General features: G+C 39.6%; 1 pseudogene; it reads right to left on the bottom strand.

Annotated features, from left to right (window-relative positions):
* Positions 1–11,713: 11,713 nt before the first annotated feature.
* Positions 11,714–12,653, bottom strand: LOC126032257 (60S ribosomal protein L5-like; annotated as a pseudogene).
* Positions 12,654–22,504: the final 9,851 nt, after the last annotated feature.

Here is a 22,504-nt window from a genome sequence, read left to right on the forward strand (position 1 = left end):
AGATTGCTACTGAAGCTGTGACGCTAGTTGTTGCTTACATGGCAGAGGCTGTGGAATGTGGAATGTGACTGCTAGGGCTTCTTCAGAGTGGGAACTTGGCCTGCCCTGCCCAAAGGGCACTCCAATATTGTCGAACGTAAAGAGCACCTGATAACCATGAGTTTTAATAGATTGTCATGAAACTCTTCCAATATTAGTGTTGAAGCCATGAAACTAGACCGTTGTTCATATGGTAGTGGCTGTAGATCGTCAGACATTTAATATATTTCCAAGTATCTATTGCCACACATCAGATATTTCACCACCTTAGTCCTTTGGACCCTATGCCCTAGAATTTACTGTTCATTTACATTTTGTTGTTGTTTGGGGCCACATCTGGTGGTGCTCAGGGGTTATTCCTGGCTCTATGCTTGGGAATCACTACAGGTAGGGCTCAGGGGATCGTATGAGATACCAGGGAAATCAACCTGAGTTGCCACGTGCAAGGTAAGCACCCTATCTACTAATACTATCAATCTAGCCTCTCATTTACATTTTTTTCTTCATTTCTTTTATGTAGATTTAGGTTTACATTTGTTATTATTTTTCTTTCTGCTTGAAGGACCCTACTTTTTTATTTCTTAGAGTATAGGTCTGCTAGAAATGACCTGTAGTACAGGTTCGGTTTTCTTTTCTTTTTTTTAGTTTTTGTTTTTCGGGCATCACTTGGTGGCATTCAGGGGTTACTCCTGGCTCTGTGCTCAGAAATCGCTCATGGCAGACCTGAGGTAAGGAGGAACTATATGGGATGCTGGGATTTGAACCAACGTTGATCCTGGGTCTGCTGCTTACAAGGCAAATGCCCTATTGCTCTCTGCTATCTCTCCAACACCCCAGGTTAGATTTCTTTGTATTTTCAAAACTCCTCATTTTATTTTTGTTTTAGTTTGTTTGTTTGGTTGGTTTTCGGGTCACACCCACCAGCTCTCAGGGTTACTCCTGGCTCTGTGCTCAGAAATCGCTCCTGACTAGGAGGACCATATGGGATACTGAGGTTCAAACCAGTGTCAGTCCTGGGAAAGCTGCATGCAAGGCAAACATTCTACCACTGTGCTACCGCTCCAACCCCCCATTTTTGTTTTCATTATTTATTGGTTCTAAGCAATTTTTCTGGTAATCTTTTTTGGAGAGTATCATAGTAGTTTGGTTGCACAGAAAACCTTGACTTGAGGCACTTGCTTTTGGGGATTCCTCCAAAAAGATAAGTTTGATCTTTAAGATGAGAGGAAAAGAAGATAAAAAAAAAGAACAAAGGAAAAAAGAGAGAAAGATAAGAGGAAAATATTGATTGAGGTGGAGGAGCTTTTTCAGTCTTGAGAGGTAATTTAATCTTCATTGGCCAATGTTATATTTTCTTTAACTTATTTGTCTAGAAAAGATGTCAATAAGGATTTTATCAGGATAATAGAGTCACTATAAATTTTATGGGAGCAAGGGATTTGTTAAATGTGAGAGAAACTGTGGAAAAGAAAGTCTGAGATAAGATTGTTAGATTCTGAGAAATCATCAATTAGTAGTTTTTAAATACCTTCCTAATAGACAAGTTGAAGCTTGTAGGTAAAAGAAAAAAGGCAAATATTTCAAGCTGCTTTAAAATGTTAACTGAGAATGGAGGGTTTTTTTATGTTTATTTTTGGGCCACACCTGGATGGCTCAGGGATCACTTTTGGCAGACTCGGAAGACTATATGGGGTGCTGGGGATTGAATCCAGGTCAGCAGCATGCAAAATAAATGCTCAATAGGTTGTATTATAGCTCCAGCCCCCAGATGTATAGAGACATTTTGGGGGGGGGGTTATGTGAGGGAGGTTTGTTTTTGTTTTTGTTTGTTTTGTTTGTGGGGTCCATACCAAGCAATGCTAAGGAGTTACTCCTGGCTATGCACTCAGGAATTATTCCTGGTGTTGAATTTTAAACCAGGTTGGCTGCATCCAAGGCAATCACCATACACAATGTACTCCAGCTCCCAACAAATGGGAAGATATTGTCTTGACGTGGCTACTGCCTCCGTGTACCCACATAAAAGCACCTGGTACAGTGTGCTTTTACAGGGTAGGACATCTCTGTTTTCTATTAGGAAGAATTACAGGTGTGAAGTTGACAAAATATAGGAGAGGAAAGTGAGATCTCCAAAATTTTGTGTTAGTTTATCTTATATCTTATCATAATAATGGCTTCATATTCCACTTTTATCTTCCAAAACCTCATACAGTTTCTGTATTGTTTTTTTGTTTTGTTTTGTTTTGTTTTTTACTTCTTTTATTTTCTATTTTGATCAGCCTCATGGTGAGCTTTGAGAGAGGTAGTTTTCAGCATTGGCTAAATGTAAATAATACAACAGAACATAGAAACATTCAAACCTAAAGTGCTAGAAGAAGGTCTGGCACTAGAGAAAGTTAGGGCCTAAAACTGCCCTGTCCAGGCCCCTGAGCCCTCTCTCTATTTCCGTTCTAAAAAGCAGGCACAGCCCTCGCCTGGAGATGTCCCAGTAGGAAATCCTCATGGCAGCCCCAGACAGACCTGAACCCAATACCACACTACCACCCTGGGGGAGGAGAGGGGAAGAAAGGGGGGTTTCTGAGTGATTGCCCAGGCTCCTTGGTCCCAACAAGCTAGCAGCCTGGATGGGACTAGAGCACTGGGAGGGAGGGCAGAAGATACCCCATCAGCCTGTGGGTGAAAGGGACCCCAGTTCCTAGTGATGGGCTGCCTAAGAGGTAAAGGGACAGGCCAGGAAGTATGAAAGAGAGAATGGGGCTCCTACAGTTTCTCAGCAGAGGGTGAGCCTGGCAGCCCCGAGGTGCCAGCCAGGGCCTCAGGAACATTCAGGACAGACCTGATGGTGGCGTCATCATGTTGGCGAGGCCCAGATTGGAAGTACTCCAAGGGCCCAGCTCTGTCCATGGAGAGTGGTACGTCATCTCTGGAGGGATCACAGCAACAGATCTGAGGACAGATGGATGGATGGTCAGAGACGCCAGAGGGAAACGTACAAAAATTCAGCTATTCACAAGCAGCTTGTGGTCCTGTCCTATTTCTTGGTAAGATCCTTAACTGCTTTTTCAAACAAAAAACCTTACACTGCCTCCGCACCGTGCTCAGGTCTGGTGGACAGGCGGGCAGGAAGCTACAGGTGCAGCCAGAGAGCTGGTCCCAGAACAGACAGGCCGGTGTGTGTTTGGTCTTGAAGCACGCAGGTTAATGCGTGGGTCCACGGGGCAAGCTGGCTAGACACCGGGTGCCCGGGAGCGGACGGAGCAGGCTTCATGGGCCTTGGGCAGGGGCCCTCTCCTTAGGCCTTGCTCTCTCCCACCTTGAGCGCCTGAGGCTTGGTGGCGTTGGTTCGCTTCATCTGGAAGGCGACAGAGGGTGGCTCAGGCAGTTTCACGGCTCTAGGCTAAGTTTCTCGTCTACTCGGCGCTTTGCCTGCTGACTGCAGGGTCCCTGCACAGAGCCCATATTAACTGCTGGTCCAGAGGGCTTCCCACTGGGGCTAGCCAGTAGGCCTGTGATGAGGGCTCCGAGCCTCCTGGAGGAACATTCTGTTTACTGTCCTGTCGGCAAAGGGAAGCCCTTCAACTCCATCGGGGAGGATTCTCTGCTGGTGTTCAGGACTGAAGGCAGGGAGCCAGCTGGTAGGATTCTTTGTGAGGCCCGACAGATAGGCTCTGCCCTTGTGATAGCTGGATGGACTGTGGCAGGATCAGGGGCTGCTGGCCGGAGCCATAAGAAGGCAGAGGGCTAGCTCGACTGTAGTTTCACCATCTCCAGGGGCTGCCCAGGAATGCAGAATAGGGGGAGCTTTAAGGCCCTTTCCCCCGAGAGGATCATGGGGCTGGGTGGTGAAGGCTGGGGTGCATTTTTACCTACCACCTGAAGAGTTGTAAGGAGCTGAAGATCTCCTGTGACTGAAAGATAAGGAGCCCACCATCAGGCCCAGCTGGGCTTGTGCCTGCAGCGACGTGTGCAGGGAGATGGGGATCTACTGCACAGCCTATTGGTAACTCTGCTGCTGAGGTGTCGTGGGAAGCACCAGTTTTGGGGTCACACCTGATGGCGCTCAGCAGTTGGCTCTGTGTTCATAAATCCCCCCTGGCAGGCACGGGGAACCATATGGGATGCTGGAATTCGAGCCACCGTCCGTCCTCGGGCAGCAGCACACAAAGCAAACGCCCTACCACTGTGCTATCTCTCCGGCTCTTTTTTTTTTTTTTTTTTTTTTTTTGACGGTGGACCTCTCAAGCAGTGTTCAAGAGTTCCAGGGACCATTCCCAGTGGCACTTGTCCTTGTCCCACTGGTCCTGGTCAGACACTTTAGTGCTTTCCTGGAAATAAGGTATTGGGGACCATTACACAATGCTTGTGAAGGGAAAAGAGGTATTACCTTCATGTGGTGCAGGGAGAAATTTTTTGGAGCCTTATGAGAGCTAAGCATTGCACTAGCCCTTGAGCTCTCTCCTCAGCCCTTAAAGAAATTTGTTGGCTTTGATCTTGGTCCATTTCTCTTGGCCTCATTTCTCTTTCCTCAACATTACAGAATTTCTTTTTTTCTTTCTTTCTTTCTTTCTTTCTTTCTTTCTTTCTTTCTTTCTTTCTTTCTTTCTTTCTTTCTTTCTTTCTTTCTTTCTTTCTTTCTTTCTTTCTTTCTTTCTTCATTTTTTCTTCAGAATTTCTTTTTTTTTTTTTTTTTTTTTTTTTTTTTTTTTTTTTTTTTTTGGTTTTTGGGCCACACCCTGTGACGCTCAGGGGTTACTCCTGGCTATGCGCTCAGAAGTTGCTCCTGGCTTCTTGGGGGACCATATGGGACGCCGGGGGATCGAACCGCGGTCCGTCCTAGGCTAGCGCAGGAAAGGCAGGCACCTTACCTCCAGCGCCACCGCCCGGCCCCATTCTTCAGAATTTCTATTTCTCAAAATAAATAACAAAATTAACCAGTAACAAGCCGCTTATAAAATCTCTGACAGTGACTTAATACTTCACTGCAATATTCATTAATTTTTACAAATTTTCTTATTGCTTCACTTTTAAAACAATTTTATCACCACTTACCTGTAAACAAGCAATATAAAACATATATACATATATTTTGTTTGTTTTGTTTTGTTTCTTGGGCCACACCCAGTGACACTCAGGGTTTACTCCTTGGCTTTGCGCTAGAAAATTGCTCCTGGCAGACTTGGGGGACCATGTGGGATGCTGGGAACCGAGCCCAGGTTTGTCCCTGTGTTGGATGCTTGCAAGGCAAATGCTCTGCCGATGTATTATCGCTTCGGTTCCTCTAGTTTTGTGACTGCCAAGGGGGTAGACTTGGGAATGGGTGGGAATCCAGGACAATGATGGAGGGAATTTTAAATTAGTGGTGAAATTGATCTTGGAACAAATGTGTTATGAGCAACTTATGTAATATATGGTATTTAAGTAAAGTAATTAAACCAAAAAAAAAAAAGAATTTCTGTTTCTTCCAAGTGCCCTGTTAGTCTGGACCCATTTTGTCTATAGATATACATATGTAATTATATTTACATATGCATATATATATATATATATATAATTTAACGAGGCCACATATTTTGTCTACCAACAAGGTAACTCTAACATATTTTAGGCTTCAGCTTCAGTTTCACTTCTAGGAAAATTCCTGAAAATGCAATTGTCATATATAGAGATTAAATTTCCTCTGGAATAACACACAATTTAGTTTTGATTATTTTTTTAAATACTGTAAATTTTCTAATAATACCACCTAATATTTGCTCAGAGCTTTCTATGCACCTACCTAATCTATTTTTGTATTTTTTGTTTCTGGGCCACACCCAGTGATACTCAGGACTTATTCCTGGTTCAGTGCTAACTATTCTTTCCTAGTGGGTCATGGGTGCAAGGCAACCATATTACCCACTTTACTATCCCTCCAGTCTTTTTATTTAAAAAAGCATTCATTTTTCCCATATACATGCACTATATAAAAGCTTTTAAAACCCTTTTTAATCACTATCTCTTTTTCATTCAAGAAGTTTTTATGCAACCCACGTATATAGGTATATAGATTAGGTATATAAATCAAACATTCACTATAATAAATCATAAAAATTTTTATTTTAAAAAATGTTAAAAGTTATGAGACCCCTTATGGATTGATTTAAGAATCTAGGTACAGCAGTCTAGAGATAGAGTGACTAAGGATTCTTATTTACCAGACCTACCAAGGTCTGTCCCTGGCTTCACATTTATGTCTTTTAAGCACTGCCTGGAGTGAGTTTTGAACAGAGAGGGATGTGGCTCAAAACACAAAAAGAAAAAAAAAAGTTTAAAAAATAGAAGTAGTTCTAGATCATTGATGAACATTGTGACAATCTAGAGATACACACTAAAAGTTTTAGTGAAATAGAGTAGGTGTGACTAACAGGAACAAACTTGTTTTGAGGTAGTAGAAAAACTTGCTTCTTTGCTCTAGGCAGTATATGTCTAAATCTATTCATTCCTGCTTTTGAACTTGTGAGTAAAAGGGTTGGAAAATAGACAAAATTTTACCTTACACCAAAGAATGTCCAAGTGTGATCAAAACCTAGCATATTTATTATAGGTAACTGTAGAGAGTTTGTAAAAGTTAAACAATAAGTATATGTATTTTAAGAAATAGTTTGTTTTAATTTGTTACAAAAATTACAAAACTATTACCAAAATCCCTTTTAACTGTTTTATTTCCTTTCATCTCTCTAGTTTTATACTTGTAGAGTGATGATATAAGTGATCAGATTTACCATTATTCTTAGAATTTTATCTTGAACATGCAATAATTAATTCTATATTATCTTTAGATAAAATGAAAGTGCTAATGAGTTTACTTGACTAAAAATGTAATGATATAGTATAAATGTGACATAGTAACTATTATATCATATACATTGATTTTAAAAGAAGCCAGGTGGACCCAATCCAGACAAATCACTTTCAGTGGTCTCATACAACGATCATTTATATATAAAGAATAAACAAAAAAATAAAAACAACCCACCAAAAACAGGCAATAATTTTCTAGAGCAACAGAAAATGAGGCTTGAGCTGCTTCAATATGTGATACATGCCAAAATATAATCAACAAATCAGAGGTTTTGAATATGATGCTTAATAAAAATTCATATTAGAATAGGTTTTGATTTTTGGCATTGATTTGAATAGGAATCACTTTTTCAAGGGCACTGTGTATGTACAATATAACACTATGTGAGACAGCAAAGATATATTTATTATTTAAGGGTTATTGATGAATCTACTGGGTGATACTGAAAAGAAATCTAGCTGACTTTTTTTTTTTTTTTTTTTTGCCACCCTTGGCAGCACTTAGGGGTTACTCTTGGCTCTTCACTCAGAATTTACTCCTGGCAGACTGGGGGTGGGGGTGGAGTGGAGGGACATTGGGATGTGGAGAATCAAGTCCGGTCAACTGCGTGCAAGGTAAATGACCTACTTTGCTATTGCTCAGGCTTGGAATCTAGCTATTTATAATCATTTTTTTTGTTTGTTTTTGTTTTTGGGCCACACCCGGCGGTGCTCAGGGGTTACTCCTGGCTGTCTGCTCAGAAATAGCTCCTGGCAGGCACGGGGGACCATATGGGACACCGGGATTCAAACCAACCACCTTTGGTCCTGGATCAGCTGCTTGCAAGGCAAAAGCCACTGTGCTATCTCTCCGGGCCCTATTTATAATCATTTAACATGGCAAATAATATCTTTTAAAAGTAAATAATGTAGTTTATTAAAAATAATATGTCAACATGAAATTGCTTAAATTTAAAGGTAAAACAATTTAAAGGTAAAACATAAGATATACAAGAGAATATTTTAATTTAAAACCATTAATTTAGTGATCAGATAAAGAACTCCAAGGAGTGAATCACATTCTTTGGATGTAGGAGTCCCTGTCAGCCCCTGAAACATCTGGTCCCCAAAGTACTCCAGGAGTTTCCCCCAAGCACTGATCCATATGTAGCTACTGAGAACTGCTGCTTGTGCCCCAAAACAAATCAAAATCGCCATTAATTTGGAAAAATAATTTGCTCCAATATATTTTTTGTTTGTTTGTTTGTTTTTGAGCCACACCCGGCAGCGCTGAGGGGATACTCCTGGCTCTATGCTCAGAAATCGCTCCTGACAGGCTCAGGGGACCATATGGATGCCGAGATTTGAACCACTGTCCTTCTGCATGCAAGGCAGATGTCCTACTTCCATGCTATCTCTCCAGCCCCAAGAATTACTCAATATTAACAGAAACTATATGTGATGTAAAGGGTTCATGCAAAATTATGTAGTAAATGCCAAGTTCTTTAAAAATGAACAAAGAGGAATGAGAAAGATAGTATAGAAATAGTACAGCAGGTAGAGTGCTTGGCTTCCATGCAGCAGTCTCAGCTTCAATCCTTGGCACCATATATAGCTCCCCTATGCATTTTCAGGAGTGATCCATACCGCAAAGACAGGAGTAAGCCATAAGTACATTCAAAAGAAATAAACAAACAAAAACAAAAAGAAAGATAAGAGACTATCTTTTGGTTTATTTAATAAAAATAATTAATGAAACATTAAATAAATGACCAGTTTTGAAATAGTAATGTATTAGCAACATATTATAATTTGGTTCTTATGAACTTTCTAAAATGTTCAGATAAATTAGAATGATTAATGGTGATATTATTTTGAAACATTATATTTTTGATTTAGTACAAATTGTTTAAACTATTTTATAAAGTTATTAATCAATAAAATCTTTATTTTTGGGGGGTGTCAAACCTAGTGGTGCTCAGGGATTACTCCTGCTTCTGCACTCAGAAATTGCCGCAGGATATATGCAAATCAAAACAACAATGAGGTACCTCACATCACAGAGACTGGCACACATCACAAAGAGCAAGAACAATCAGTGATGGCGGGGATGTGGGGAGAAAGAAACTCTCATTCACTGCTGGTGGGAATGCTTTCTAGTTCAGCCCTTATGGAAAACAATACAGAGATTCCTCAAAAAACTGGAAATTGAGCTCCCATTTGATCCAGCTATACCACTCATAGGCATATACCCTAGGAACACAAAAATACAATACAAAAATCCCTGTCTCATACTTATATTCATTGCAGAACTTTTTCTATATTTTTCTATATTCATTATATATTATTCTATATTCATTGCAGACTCTGGAAACAACCAAGATGACCTTAACAGGTGAATGGCTAAAGAAACTGTGGTACCTATACACAATGGAATATTATGTAGCTGTCAGAAGAGATGAAGTCATGAAATTTTCCTAAACCTGGATGTACATGGAATCTATTATGCTGAGTGAAATTAGTCAGAGGGAGAGAGAGATACAGAATAGTCTCCTCATTTATGGGTTTTAAGAAAAATTAAAGACATTGAAATAATTCCCAGAATTGAGGGCTGGAAGGACCAGCTCAAGATATGAAGCTCAGCACAAAGAATGGTGAGTGCAGTTAGAGAAATAACTATGCTGAGAACTATCATAACAATGTCTGTGTGTGAGTGATGTAGAAAGCCTGTCTTGAATACAGGTGGTGTGGGGAAGGGAAGCAATAGGGGCATTGGTGATGGGAAGGTTGCACGGTGAAGGGGGAGTGTTCTTGTTATGACTGAAACCCAACTACAATTATGCTTGTAATCACGGTGTTTAAATAAAGTATTTAATTAAAAAAAAAGAAATTGCCCCCTGGCAGGCACAGGGGACCATATGAAATGCTGGGAAACAAACCACTGTCTGTCCTGGTTTGGCTGCGTGCAAAGCAAATGCCCTACCACTGTGCTATCTCTTTGGCCCAATCAAAGAAATTTTAAAAGTATAAAATTTTAAAAGTATATTTTAAAAGTATAAATTTTAAAAGTATAAAAGTATAAAATTTTCAGGGTGGAGGGGCCATAGAACCCGACAGTGCAAAAAACTTACTTCTGACTGCTAAAAAATCATTTCTGACAAACAAAGAGAACCCTATGGGATGCTGTGTAGACCAACTTTAGATTGCTTTCATGCAAGGCAAGCTTCCTACCTATTATACTATCTTTCCAAAATTTATTCTTTTAAAAAATTTCAAAGAATAAAACAATGATATGTGTTAGGATTTTAAGTGAGTGGAAGTTATAAATGGTCAAGAATAAAGAATAGAATATTTAGTGCTTAAATAAAATGTGATGCAAGAACTGGAATGTATTATGCTGCCATTTGTAAGGGAAATGCCATTTGTAAGGGAAACATTTATAATGTTGCATATGGGATAATAATAAGATGTATCACAAAAACTAAAATATAAGATACATATACTTGTATATACATATTTTTATATATGTATAGTATATACATATTTCTATATAATGTGTATGTATAATTATATTTTATTATATAATATGTAGATATACTTATATGCACACACATGAGAGAATTTTCAAGACAGAAGTTCAGAATCATAAACATAATGAGTTTTGAGTATATTAGTACATTTAATGCAAGAATATGCCAGTTTAGGATAATCTTGCTTAGAAGTGCTGAAGCTACAGAGGCAAGGCAATAAAACATCCTGGAGACTCTTTACCTACAGTCCATTCTAACAGGCAACTTCCCTGATTTAATAACACACGTGCTAAATTATTTTCAGTGGGAGAGAATTTAATGATCGCCTAAGTGGGGCATAGAGGAAATTTTGTACCTTTATGTCTTTCTGTAAATGAGTTGCTATTTATTTGTCAATCTCTTGAAAGTTTGTTAGAATGAATTAGATAACTATATTTAATCAACTCTGGGATAGAGTACACATTGGATTTCTTGTAAAAGGAAGCAGTAGTTAAGAATTTGCCAAAAAAAGAATTTGTCAAGGTAAGTGGTACCTTATACACTTGACTAGTTATCTGACTTACTATGGGTGATATCTTATTTAATTTTACAAAGTCTTTGACAACTAATTAAGGAAATAGTTATAAATACATGCAGCAGGTAGAAAAAGGTTTAGTATAATTTTAAGTTAAAATTTAGTGCACAATATCTTTTTTGGGGGTGTGTGTGCTTTTTTTTGGTCACACCCAGCAGCGCTCAGGGGTTAGTCCTGGCTCTACATTCAGAAATCGCTCCTGGCAGGCTCGGGGGAGCATCTGGAATGCCGTGATTCGAACCACCGTCCTTCTGAATGCAAGGCAAACACCCCACCTCCATGCTATTTATCTAGCCCCTTATTTAAAGTGGTAATTTTTGTTTGTTTGTTTTTGGGCCGCACCCTGTGATGCTCAGAGGTTACTCCTGGTTATGTACTCAGAAATTGCTCCTGGCTTGTGGGACCTTATAGGATGCTGGGGCTAGAATCCAGGTCTGTCCTGGGTCAGTCACATGCAAGGCAAACACCCTACCACTGTGCAATTGCTCTGGCCCCAATATGGTAGTTTTTAAAAAGTGATATCTTTAATTAAGCACCATGATTACAAACATGTTTGTAGTTAGGTTTCAGTCATAAAGAAAAAAAACCCTTCCCCAGTGCAATATTCCTACCACCAATGCCCCCATCTCTCTTCTTCCCCACCCCCTACCTGTATTCAAGACAGGCATTCTACTTCTCTCATTCATTACCATTGACATGATAGTTGTTTTTTTCTTTTTTTCATTGCTTGGTCAATAAGTTTATTGTTGTCTTTGAAAAATCCCCATAAAAAATCATGGTAATTTTTAGCTCTTGGCAGCCCTCTCCTGAGCACTGAGGAAACTTGCTTCTTCTGGGCTACCCGATCTTTCTTCTGGGCAAGAGACATTTGGGGACGGTTCCACCTCTTCTTTTTAACTTCTCTCTTAGGCTTTTTCTCATAGACAGGGTTTTTCCTTATAGCTGCATGAGCTTTCTTATATATCTGCTCCATGTCTGGAGTGATGCTGTTCTTTATGTACTGAGAAAACTGTTTCTTGTAGGCATCTTCATCTTCTTCCATTAGGTAGCGCATATAGTCTGCCACATTCTGCCCCGTAATGTGTTTCCGATGTACTTTAGAACTGAATTCCTTACTTTCCGAATCATACCCAGGGAATCGTTTGGTACTGTGAGGGATAGATAAGCTCCATCCACAGCTCCTTTCAGGGCACCAACAACTTTGTTTCCAGTAGTAGTTCTGGCAAGTTCCTGCATCCAAATAGCAGGTGAAGGCACCAGGTTTTCCATCAATGCTTTCCATGTTATCTCCAGTGACCTCCACTTGGCCTTCATAAATCTTGTTCATGCCAAATCTATTGAGAAGCCTTCTGGGCCAGCAGCAGGCCAGTACAATAGGCTGCAGCATAGTTTGTCAGGCCAACCATCACACTATACTTTGGAAGCTCATGAGCGTATGCTGCACAAACTATCATATCTCCTTCTATACGGGCATAAGCAATCTGACAAATGATGTCTCTGTTGGTTACCCAGACTATCATCCTGTACCTGGGTGTATTGTATTTATTTTTATCCTGGATCGCCAAACGTTTCCGAGCATAGTAATCCATTTTGCCCTCTCGCCGTCTACTAAATTTTACTTGGTATCTTTTGAAGTATGCCTTATTCTTGACGACTTTGACAAACCCCATCCTGTGGGAACAGAGACCAACGTTCGCACCTTGACACAGACACCAGGCCAAGCAGCCCTGGTGGGGGGGGGGATAAAAAAGGACATGATAGTTGTTAATGTAGTTATTTCTCTAACTGCACTTACCACTCTTCGTGGTAAGCTTCATATCATAGCCCAGTCCTTCCAGCTCATATCTCTATTGTCTCTAGATATTATTACAATAATATCTTTTATTTTTCTAAATTCCATAGATGAGTAAGATTATTTTGTATCTATTTCTCTCCCTCTGACTTATTTCACTAAGCATAATAATTTCCATGTCCATCCATGTATAGGAAAATTTTATGACTTCATCTATCTGACTACTACATAATATTTCATTGTATATATGTAGCACAGTGTCTTTAGCCATTCATCTGTTGAAGGCATCTGGGTTGTTTCCAGATTCTGATTATTATAAATAGCACTGCAATGGATATAGTTGTGCAGAAGGCATTTTTGTGTTGTGTTTTTGTGTTCCTAGGGTACATTTCTAGAAGAGGTATAACTAGATCATATGAGAGCTCAATTTCCATTTTTTGAGGAATCTTCGTATTGTTTTCTATAAAGTTTGGACTAGACTATATTCCCACCAGCAGTGAATGAGAATTTCTTTCTCTCTACATCCCTGTCAACAGTGATTGTTCTTGTTCTTTGTGATGTGTGCCAGTTTCTATGTGTGAGATGGTACCTCATTTTTTTTTGTAGTTGTATAAAAAACATTTAATTATTTGGGAAGGATTCACATTTCTTTTATTTAAACAACGTTATTACATACATGATTGTGTTTGGGTCTCAGTCATGTAAAGAACACCACCCATCACCAGTACAAAATTCCCATCACCAATGTCCCAAATCTCCCTCCTCTACACCCAAACCCCGCCTGTACTCTAGACAGGCTTTCTATTTCCCTCATACATTCTCATTATTAGGATAGTTCAAAACATAGTTATTTATTTAACTAAATTCATCCTTGTTTGTGGTGAGCTTCATGAGGTGAGCTGGAACTTCCAGCTCTTTTCTCTTTTGTGTCTGAAAGTTATTATTGCAAGAATGTCTTTCATTTTTCTTAAAACACATAGATGAGTGAGACCATTTTACGTCTCTCTCTCTCTCTCTCTCTGACTTATTTCACTCAGCATAATAGATTCCATGTACATCTATGTATAGGAAAATTTCATGACTTCATCTCTCCAGATGGCTGCATAATATTCCAATGTGTATATGTACCACAGTTTCTTTAGCCATTCATCGGTTGAAGGGTATCTTGGCTGTTTCTAGAGTCTTCCTATGGTAAATAGTGCTGCAATGAATATAGGTGTAAAGAAGGGATTTTTGTATTTTTGTGTTCCTAGGGTATATTCCTAGGAGTGGTATAGCTGGGTCGTATGGGAGCTCGATTTCCAGTTTTTGGAGGAATCTCCATATTGCTTTCCATAAAGGTTGAACTAGATGGCATTCCCACCAGCAGTGGATAAGAGTTCCTTTCTCTCTACATCCCCGCCAACACTGCTTGTTCTCATTCTTTGTGATGTGTGCCAATCTCTGGGGTGTGAGGTGGTACATCATAGTTGTTTTTATTTGCATCTCCCTGATGATTAATGATGTGGAGCATTTTTTCATGTGTCTTTTGGCCATTTGTATTTCTTCTTTGCCAAAGTGTCTGTCCATTTCTTCTCCCCAATTTTTGATGGGATTAGATGCTTTTTTCTTGTAAAGTTCTGTTAGTGCCTTTTATATTTTGGAGATTAGCCCCTTTTTTGATGGGTATTGGGTGAATAGTTTCTCCCACTCAGTGGGGGCTCTTGTATCCTGGGCGCTATTACTTTTGAGGTGCAGAAGCTTCTCAGTTTAATATATTCCCAACTGTTAATCTCTGCTTTCACTTGCTTGGAGAGTGCAGTTTCCTCTTTGAAGATGCCTTTAGTCTCAATGTCCTGGAGTGTTTTACCTACATGATGTTTTATGTATCTTATGGTTTTGGGTCTGATATTGAGGTCTTTCATCCATTTGGATTTAATCTTTGTACATGATATTAGCTGGGGGTCTAAGTTCAATTTTTTGCAAGTGGCTAGCCAGTTGTGCCAACATCACTTGTTGAAGAGGCTTTCTTTGCTCCATTCAGGATTTTTTGCTCCTTTATCAAAAATTAGGTGGTTGTATGTCTGGGGAACATTCTCATAGTATTCAAGCCTATTCCACTGATCTGAGGGCCTGTCTTTATTCCAATACCATGCTGTTTTGATAACTATTGCTTTGTAGTACAGTATAAAGTTGGGGAAAGTAATGCCTCCCGTATTCTTTTTCCCAATGATTGCTTTAGCTATTCGAGGGTGTTTATTGTTCCAAATGAATTTCAAAAGTACCTGATCCACTTCTTTGAAGAATATCATGGGTATCTTTAGAGGGATCGCATTAAATCTGTACAATGCTTTGGGGAGTATTGCCATTTTAATGATGTTAACCCTGCCAATTCATGAGCTGGGTATTTGCTTCCATTTCTGTGTGTCCTCCCTTATTTCTTGGAGCAGAGTTTTATAGTTTTCTTTGTATAGGTCCTTCACATTTTTGGTCAAGTTGATTTCAAGATATTTGAGTTTGTGTGGCACTATTGTGAATGGGGTTGTTTTCTTCATGTCCATTTCTTCTTATTACTATTGGTGTATAGAAAGGCCATTGATTTTTGTGTGTTAATTTTGTAGTCTGCCACCTTGCTATATTAGTCTATTGTTTCTAGAAGCTTTTTGATAGAGTCTTTAGGGTTTTCTAAGTAGAGTATCATGTCATCTGCAAACAGTAAGAGCTTGACTTCTTCCTTTCCTATCTGGATGCCCTTGATATATTTTTCTTGCCTAATAGCTATAGCAAGTACTTCCAGTGCTATGTTGAATAGGATTGGTGAGAGAGGAAAGCCTTGTCTTGTGCCAGAATTTAGAGGAAAGGCTTTCAGTTTTTCTTCATTGAGGACAATATTTGCCTCTGGCTTGTGGTAGATGGCCTTAACTATATTGAGAAAGGTTCCTTCCATTCCCATCTTGCTGAGAGTTTTGATCAAAAATGGGTGTTGGACCTTATCAAATGCTTTCTCTGCATCTATTGATATGGTCATGTGATTTTTATTTTTCTTGTTGTTGCTATAGTGTATTATTTTGATAGATTTATGAATGTTAAACCAGTCTTGCATTCCTGGGATGAAACCTACTTGATTGTAATGGATGATCTTTGCATCTGTATTAATCAGCAGTATTGGTCTGTAATTTTCTTTTTTGGTAGCATCTCTGTCTGGTTTAGATATCAAGGTGATGTTGGCTTCATAAAAGCTATTTGGAAGTGTTCCTTTTTTTTTTTTATTTAATGAAACAGTCTTTTTTTTTTTTTTTGGTTTTTGGTTTTTGGGCCACACCCGTTTGACGCTCAGGGGTTACTCCTGGCTATGCGCTCAGAAATCACCCCTGGCTTGGGGGACCATATGGGACACCGGGGGATCGAACCGCGGTCCATCCGCTTGCAAGGCAGACACCTAACCTGTAGTGCCACCTTCCCGGCCCCTAATGAAACAGTCTTGCCAGGATTGGTAGTTGTTCCTCTTGAAAGGTTTGAAAGAATTCATTAGTAAATCCATCTGGGCCTGGCTTTTGTTTTTGGGCAGACATTTGATTACTGTCTTAATTTCCTCAATAGTGATGGGTGTGTTTAGATATGCTACATCCTCTTCATTCAACCGTGGAAGACTATAAGAGTCCAAAAATTTATCCACTTCTTCCAGGTTTTCATTTTTAGTGGCATAGAGTTTCTCAAAGTAGTTTCTGATTACCCTTTGAATCTCTACCATATCAGTAGTGATCTCTCCTTTTTCTTTCCTAATAAGAGTTACCAAGTCTCTCTCTTTCTCTCTCTGTCTCTCTCTCTGTCTCTGTCTCTGTCTCTCTTTCTTTGTTAGTTTTGCCAGTGGTCTATCAATCTTGTTTATTTTTTTCAAAGAACTAACTTTTGCTTTTATTGATCTTTTGGATTGTTTTTCGGGTTTACACTTCATTGATTTCTGCTCTCAGCTTTGTTATTTCCTTCTGTCTCCCTATTTTTGGGTCCTTTTGTTGAGTACTTTATAATTCTATGAGCTGTGTCATTAAACTATTCAGGTATGCCCCGTTCTTCTTTCCTGATGTGTGCTTGCAAAGCTATAAATTTTCCTCTCAGTACTGCTTTTGCTGTGTTTCATAGATTCTGATAGTTTGTGTCTCCATTGTCATTTGTTTTCAGGAAGGTTTTGATTTCCTTTTTGATTTCATCTCGGATCCATTGGTTATTCAGTATTTAACTTCCAAGTATTAATGGTTTTCTTTTGTGTCCCTTTGTAGTTCACATATAATTTCAGTGTCTTGTGGTCAGTGATAGTAGCCTGCAAAATTTCTATCCTCTTGATTTTATGGAGGCATGTTTTATGTGCTAGCATGTAGTCTATCCTGAAGAATGTCCCATGTACATTGGAGAAGAATGTGTATCCAGGTTTCTGGGGATGGAGTGTCCTATATATATCCACTAGGCCTCTTTCTTCCATTTCTCTTCTCAGGTCTAGTATATTCTTGTTGGGTTTCAGTCTGGTTGACCTATCCAGTGTTGACAAAGCCGTGTTGAGGTCCCCCATAATTATTGTGTTGTTATTGATATTATTTTTTAAATTTGTCAACAGTTGTATTAAATATTTTGCTGCCCCCTCATTTGGTGCATATATGTTTAGGAAAGTGATTTCTTCCTGCTGTATGTTTCCCTTGATTAATACAAAATGTCCATCTTTGTCCCTTACAACTTTCCTAAGTATAAAGTTTGCATCATCTGATATTAGTATGGCCACTCCAGCTTTTTCATGAGTGATTTTCCTCCAGCCTTTTCTTTTGAGTCTATGTTTGTTCTGACTATTCAGGTGCGTTTCTTGTAGGCAGCAGAAAGTTGGATTGAGTTTTTTGATCCATTTAGCCACTCTGTGTCTCTTAACTGGTGCATTTAGTCCATTCACATTAAGAGAAAGAATTGTCCTGGGAGTTAGTGTCATCTTTATATCGAAGTTTGGTGTGTCTGTTGGTCAGTCTTGTCTTAAAGTAGGCCATTCAGTTTTTCTTTTAAGAATGGTTTTGAGTCTGTAAAGTTTCTGAGCTATTGTTTGTCTGTGAAACTGTGTATTGTTCCTTCAAACCTGAAAGTGAGTTTTGCTGGATGCAGTATTCTAGGCGAAGCATTTATTTTATTGAGTTTTGTCTTTATGTCCCACCACTGCCTTTTGGCCTTGAGTGTTTCCGGTGACAGGTCTGCAGCAAATCTCAAGGATGTTCCCTTGAATCTAATTTCTCTTTTCAATCTTGCTGATTTCAGAATTCTGTTTCTATCTGTGGGATTCGTCATTGTGACTAGGATGTGTCTTGGGGTATTTTTTTGGGGGGTCTCTTTTAGTTGGTACTCTTCGGGCATGCAGGATTTGATCACATGTATTCATTAGCTCTTGTAGTTTCTCATTAATGATGTTCTTGACCATTGATTTTTTCTGGGGATTTTCTTCCTGGGTCTCTGGGACTCCAATGATTCTTAAGTTGTTTCTTTTGAGCTTATCATAGACTTCTATTTTCATCTGTTCCCATTATTTGAGTAATTTTCCCATTGTTTGATCATTTGCTTTAAGGCTTTTTTCCAATTTCTTCTGCTGTATGGAATTGTTATTCATCTCATCTTCCAGTGTACTAGTTCTATCCTCAGCTGCTGTTAACGCATGGGAAAGCTCAACCATGTTTTTCTTCAATTCATCTACTGAGTTTTTCAGACCTGTTATTTGACCTGAAATTTCAGTTTGGAGTTTTCTGATTTCTATCTTTATATTCTCTTAATTCTTATTAGTGTTCTCTTCTATACTTTCTTTGAATTCTTTGAACATCTTCCATATTGCAACTCTAAACTCCTTATCTGAGAGTCTGACTAGTTGGTTGGTCATGTTCAAGTCATCAGAGTTGCCATCATCATTCTCTATATCTGGCGCTGGTGTGCGTTGTTTCCCCATTGTCACACTTGTATTGTGGGGTTTTCTATATGTTGTGGTTGTATTCATTGGCTAAATCATGTGCACAGCTGCCAAGTGAAGCAACCGTGCTCCTCTGGCTCCTCCCTTTCTGGGCGTGTAAACTCACCTCCAGGGAAGGCTCCAGGGAAGGCGAGCCGTCTGCAGATGAGCCACACACAGGATGAAATCAGGCCAAAAATGCAGCACAGCACAGAAGACAGGCAGATAGGGGTGCTGGCATCTGAGTTCCAGCAGAATTCAGCGGCTTCCCCTTTCTGGGCCTGTAAACTCACCTCCAGGGAAGGGTCCAGGGAAGGCGAGCCATCTGCAGATGAGCCACACAGGATAAAATCAGGCCAAATATGCAGCACAGCATAGAAGACAGGCAGATAGGGGTGCTGGCATCTGAGTTCCCAGAAATTCTTTAGAACTCTAATCCTAGTCTGAAATGGATAATCCCCTAAAATGGTTGGGGCTTCCCATCCTCTTACTGACAAAGGTGAAAGAGCTTGAAGCCTCCAAAACCTTCACTGTGGTCTCCAGGGTCACCCAGAAAATTGACATTCACCTCTGAAGCAGGCAGGATCACTGGCAGGAACGCTGATGAAATCCAGTTTCAGGCAGCTGAAAACAGCATGACTCAAGATGGCTTCTGCACCCTTCTGACTCCTGGCAGAAACCAGCAGGAATCAGTGTGTGTATGTCCCAACCCACTTCTGAAGCAGCAGGATCGCTGGCAGGAATGCAGATGAAATCCAGTCTCAGGCAGCTCTGAAGCAGGCAGGATCACCAGCAGGTACGCTGATGAAATCCAGTCTCAGGCAGTCTGAAGTAGGCAGGATCACAGGCAGGAACGCTGATGAAATCTTCATTTGTTGTTTTGATTTGCATCTCATTAATGATTAGTGATGTGGAGCATTTTTAAGATGCTAATGTTTTTTCATTTTTTTAAATGCTAATTTTAAATGTGTATTTTTATTGTTATTTTTGAAATGTTAGGTAAATGGTTATAAATGTGTAATTTTCACATAGTTTAATTTATTAATTTTAGTTTTTCCAATGGAGTCAAATTATTGAAAACACCTTTGAGGTCTATATGCTAAAGATCTCTACCTATAATTTTTTCACAGATGGCAGAATCTGGTCTAATTTGAGGTTGCTAAACAACTTTGAATTAACTTTTTTGAATAGTATGTGATATGGATCCAATTTCATGATTTTGCAAGTCATTGTTCAGTTTCCCAAACACCATTTGTTTAAGAGGTTTTCCTTGTTTCACTGTATGTACCCAGCTACTTTGTTATCGATTAACTATTCATAGATCTGAGAGTTTATCTCTGGGCTCTCAAATCCATTCCATTGGTCTGATAATATCTTTGTTCCTATACCACACAGTTTTAATTACTATAGCTAAAAGGTAAGTTTTGAAATCAGGAAGTAATGCTACTTACATTTTATATTTTCCTCATAATTTGAGTGCTCAGAAAGGTGTGTATGCATGCGCACACAAGTAAGCACACATGTGGTTGTGCCAGCGCACGTGTGCACGTGACACAGCGAGTGACACACCTTGGCTGACCTAGGTTTTATTCCTAGCACCTATATGATCTCCCAAGTACTTCTTGAAGTGATTCCTAAGTAAAGAACCTGGAAGGGTGGGGCAGCAAGCAGAGGATCAGGAGATATGGAGTTAGGCCCATTAATACATATAGCTGAGATTAGGCTTTGAGGCTACAAGGGTCCTAACAGGGGTCTCAAACTCACGGCCTGTGGGCCGTTTGCAGCCCTCTGTACAACATTTTGTGGCCCAGCCCTAGAGGAATATTTTTTTGTTTTGTTTTGTTTTAGTTGTTTGGGTCACACCCCCAATGTTCAAGGCTTAGTACTGAATTTGCACTAAAGGATCACCCCGACTTTGCCTCCTGCAGCCCTCAGGTAAATTGAGTTTGAGACCCTAAACAGGAAGTGAAGAAAATCTGCCTCCAGTTAGGAAAAGGTCCTGAAGATATCAGCAGAGATATTGATCTCATCTGGAAGGGTGGGGGAGCAAGCAAAGGCTATGGCTATTCTATACTGAGATATGTTCCTTCTGTCCCTGTTTCGCATTTTCTTTTACCACGAATTTATGTTTAACCTTGTTCAAGATTTTTTCTGCATCCTTTGATATGAGCTTATGATTTTTATTCTTTTTTGCTGTTATAGTGTATTACATTAACTGATTTGAAAAATTTTAAACTATGTTTTGCATCCCTGGGATGAATCCTGGTTAATCATGGAATATAATCCTTTATGTATTGGATTTGGTTTGATTTTCTTATAAGCTTTTGTCTTTTCTACATTGCGTTTTTGGTACTTATGATATATTTTAAGAAGTGGAATTGCTGGGACAAATGGAAGCCTTAATTTTTTGAGGTGTGATAATATTGTTTTCCAAAATGGCTGAATCATTCAACATTTCCACCAGCAGTAAAGGATGGCCCCTTTCCCTTTTTTTCACACCAACATTGCTTATTTTTGTTCTTTTATTTTTAATATGTGCCTATCTCTTTGATATGAGGTGCTATCACATTGTTATTTCAATTTTCTTGATTAGTGATACAAGGATTTTTTCATATACTTTTGAATACTTGTATGTCTTTTTTTTTCCACACCCAGTGACTCTCAGGGGTTATTCCTGGCTATGCGCTCAGAAATTGGCCTGGCTTGGGGGACCAAAATGGACACTGGGGATAGAACCCAGGTCTGCCCTGGGTCAACCATGGGCAAGTCAAACGCTCTACCGCTGTGCTATCACGCAGGCCCCTTGTATGTATTTCTTAAGGATATTTCTGTTCATCCTTTCTCCCCATTTTTTTGTGGTGTTAGATTATTTTTCTTATAAAGTTTTACCAGTTACCTATAAATCTTGGCTATTATGAGTGATGGGCAATTATTTTTTACCAGCCTGGAGGGTGTCTGAGTTTTGATCAATTCTTCTTTTGAGGTACAGAAGCTTCTTAATAGAATGTTGTGTCATTTGGTCATTTCATTATCTTTGCTTCCATTTGCTTGACCACTCAGGAAACATTTTGCCAGATATAAAAATAAACCACTCTCCCGGAGAGATAGCACAGCGGTGTTTGCCTTGCAAGCAGCCGATCCAGGACCAAAGGTGGTTGGTTCAAATCCCGACGTCCCATATGGTCCCCCGTGCCTGCCGGGAGCTATTTCTGAGCAGACAGTCAGGTGTAACCCCTGAGCACCGCCAGGTGTGACCCCCCCAAAAGCAAAAACAAACAAAGAAATAAACCACCTTACACTTATTATTTTGTTTGTATGGTTTTAGTTTTAATTTTGGGTCTACACCCAGTGGTGCTTAGGGGTTACTCCTGGTTCTGTACTCAGAAATTGCTCCTGGTGGGTTCAGGGGATCATATGGGATGATGCTGGGAATCAAACCCTGGTCCTTCCTGGGTTAGCCATATGCAAAGCAAAAGCCCTACCATGCCCGACCATTGTGCTGTTTCTCTCATCCCACACTTTTTTGATATGCAAAATCAAGTTCAAATGAGCTTCATGGGCTGTCTTGAAGAAAAAAGCAAATCATAGTTAAACTATAGCTTATTTGAAATAATTTTTAAAGACAAAAGCTCACCACAACGAGTGATGAACTTAGTTAGAAAAATAACTACATTAAGAACTATCCTAACAATGAGAATGTATGAGGGAAATAGAAAGCCTGTGTAGAGTACAGGCAGGGGTGGGGTGGGGAGGAGGGAGAATTGGAACATTGGTGATGGGAATGCTTCACTGGTGATGGGGGGTGTTCT

This window comes from Suncus etruscus, chromosome 16 (assembly GCF_024139225.1).
Source record: "Suncus etruscus isolate mSunEtr1 chromosome 16, mSunEtr1.pri.cur, whole genome shotgun sequence".
NCBI classification, from domain to species: domain Eukaryota; kingdom Metazoa; phylum Chordata; class Mammalia; order Eulipotyphla; family Soricidae; genus Suncus; species Suncus etruscus.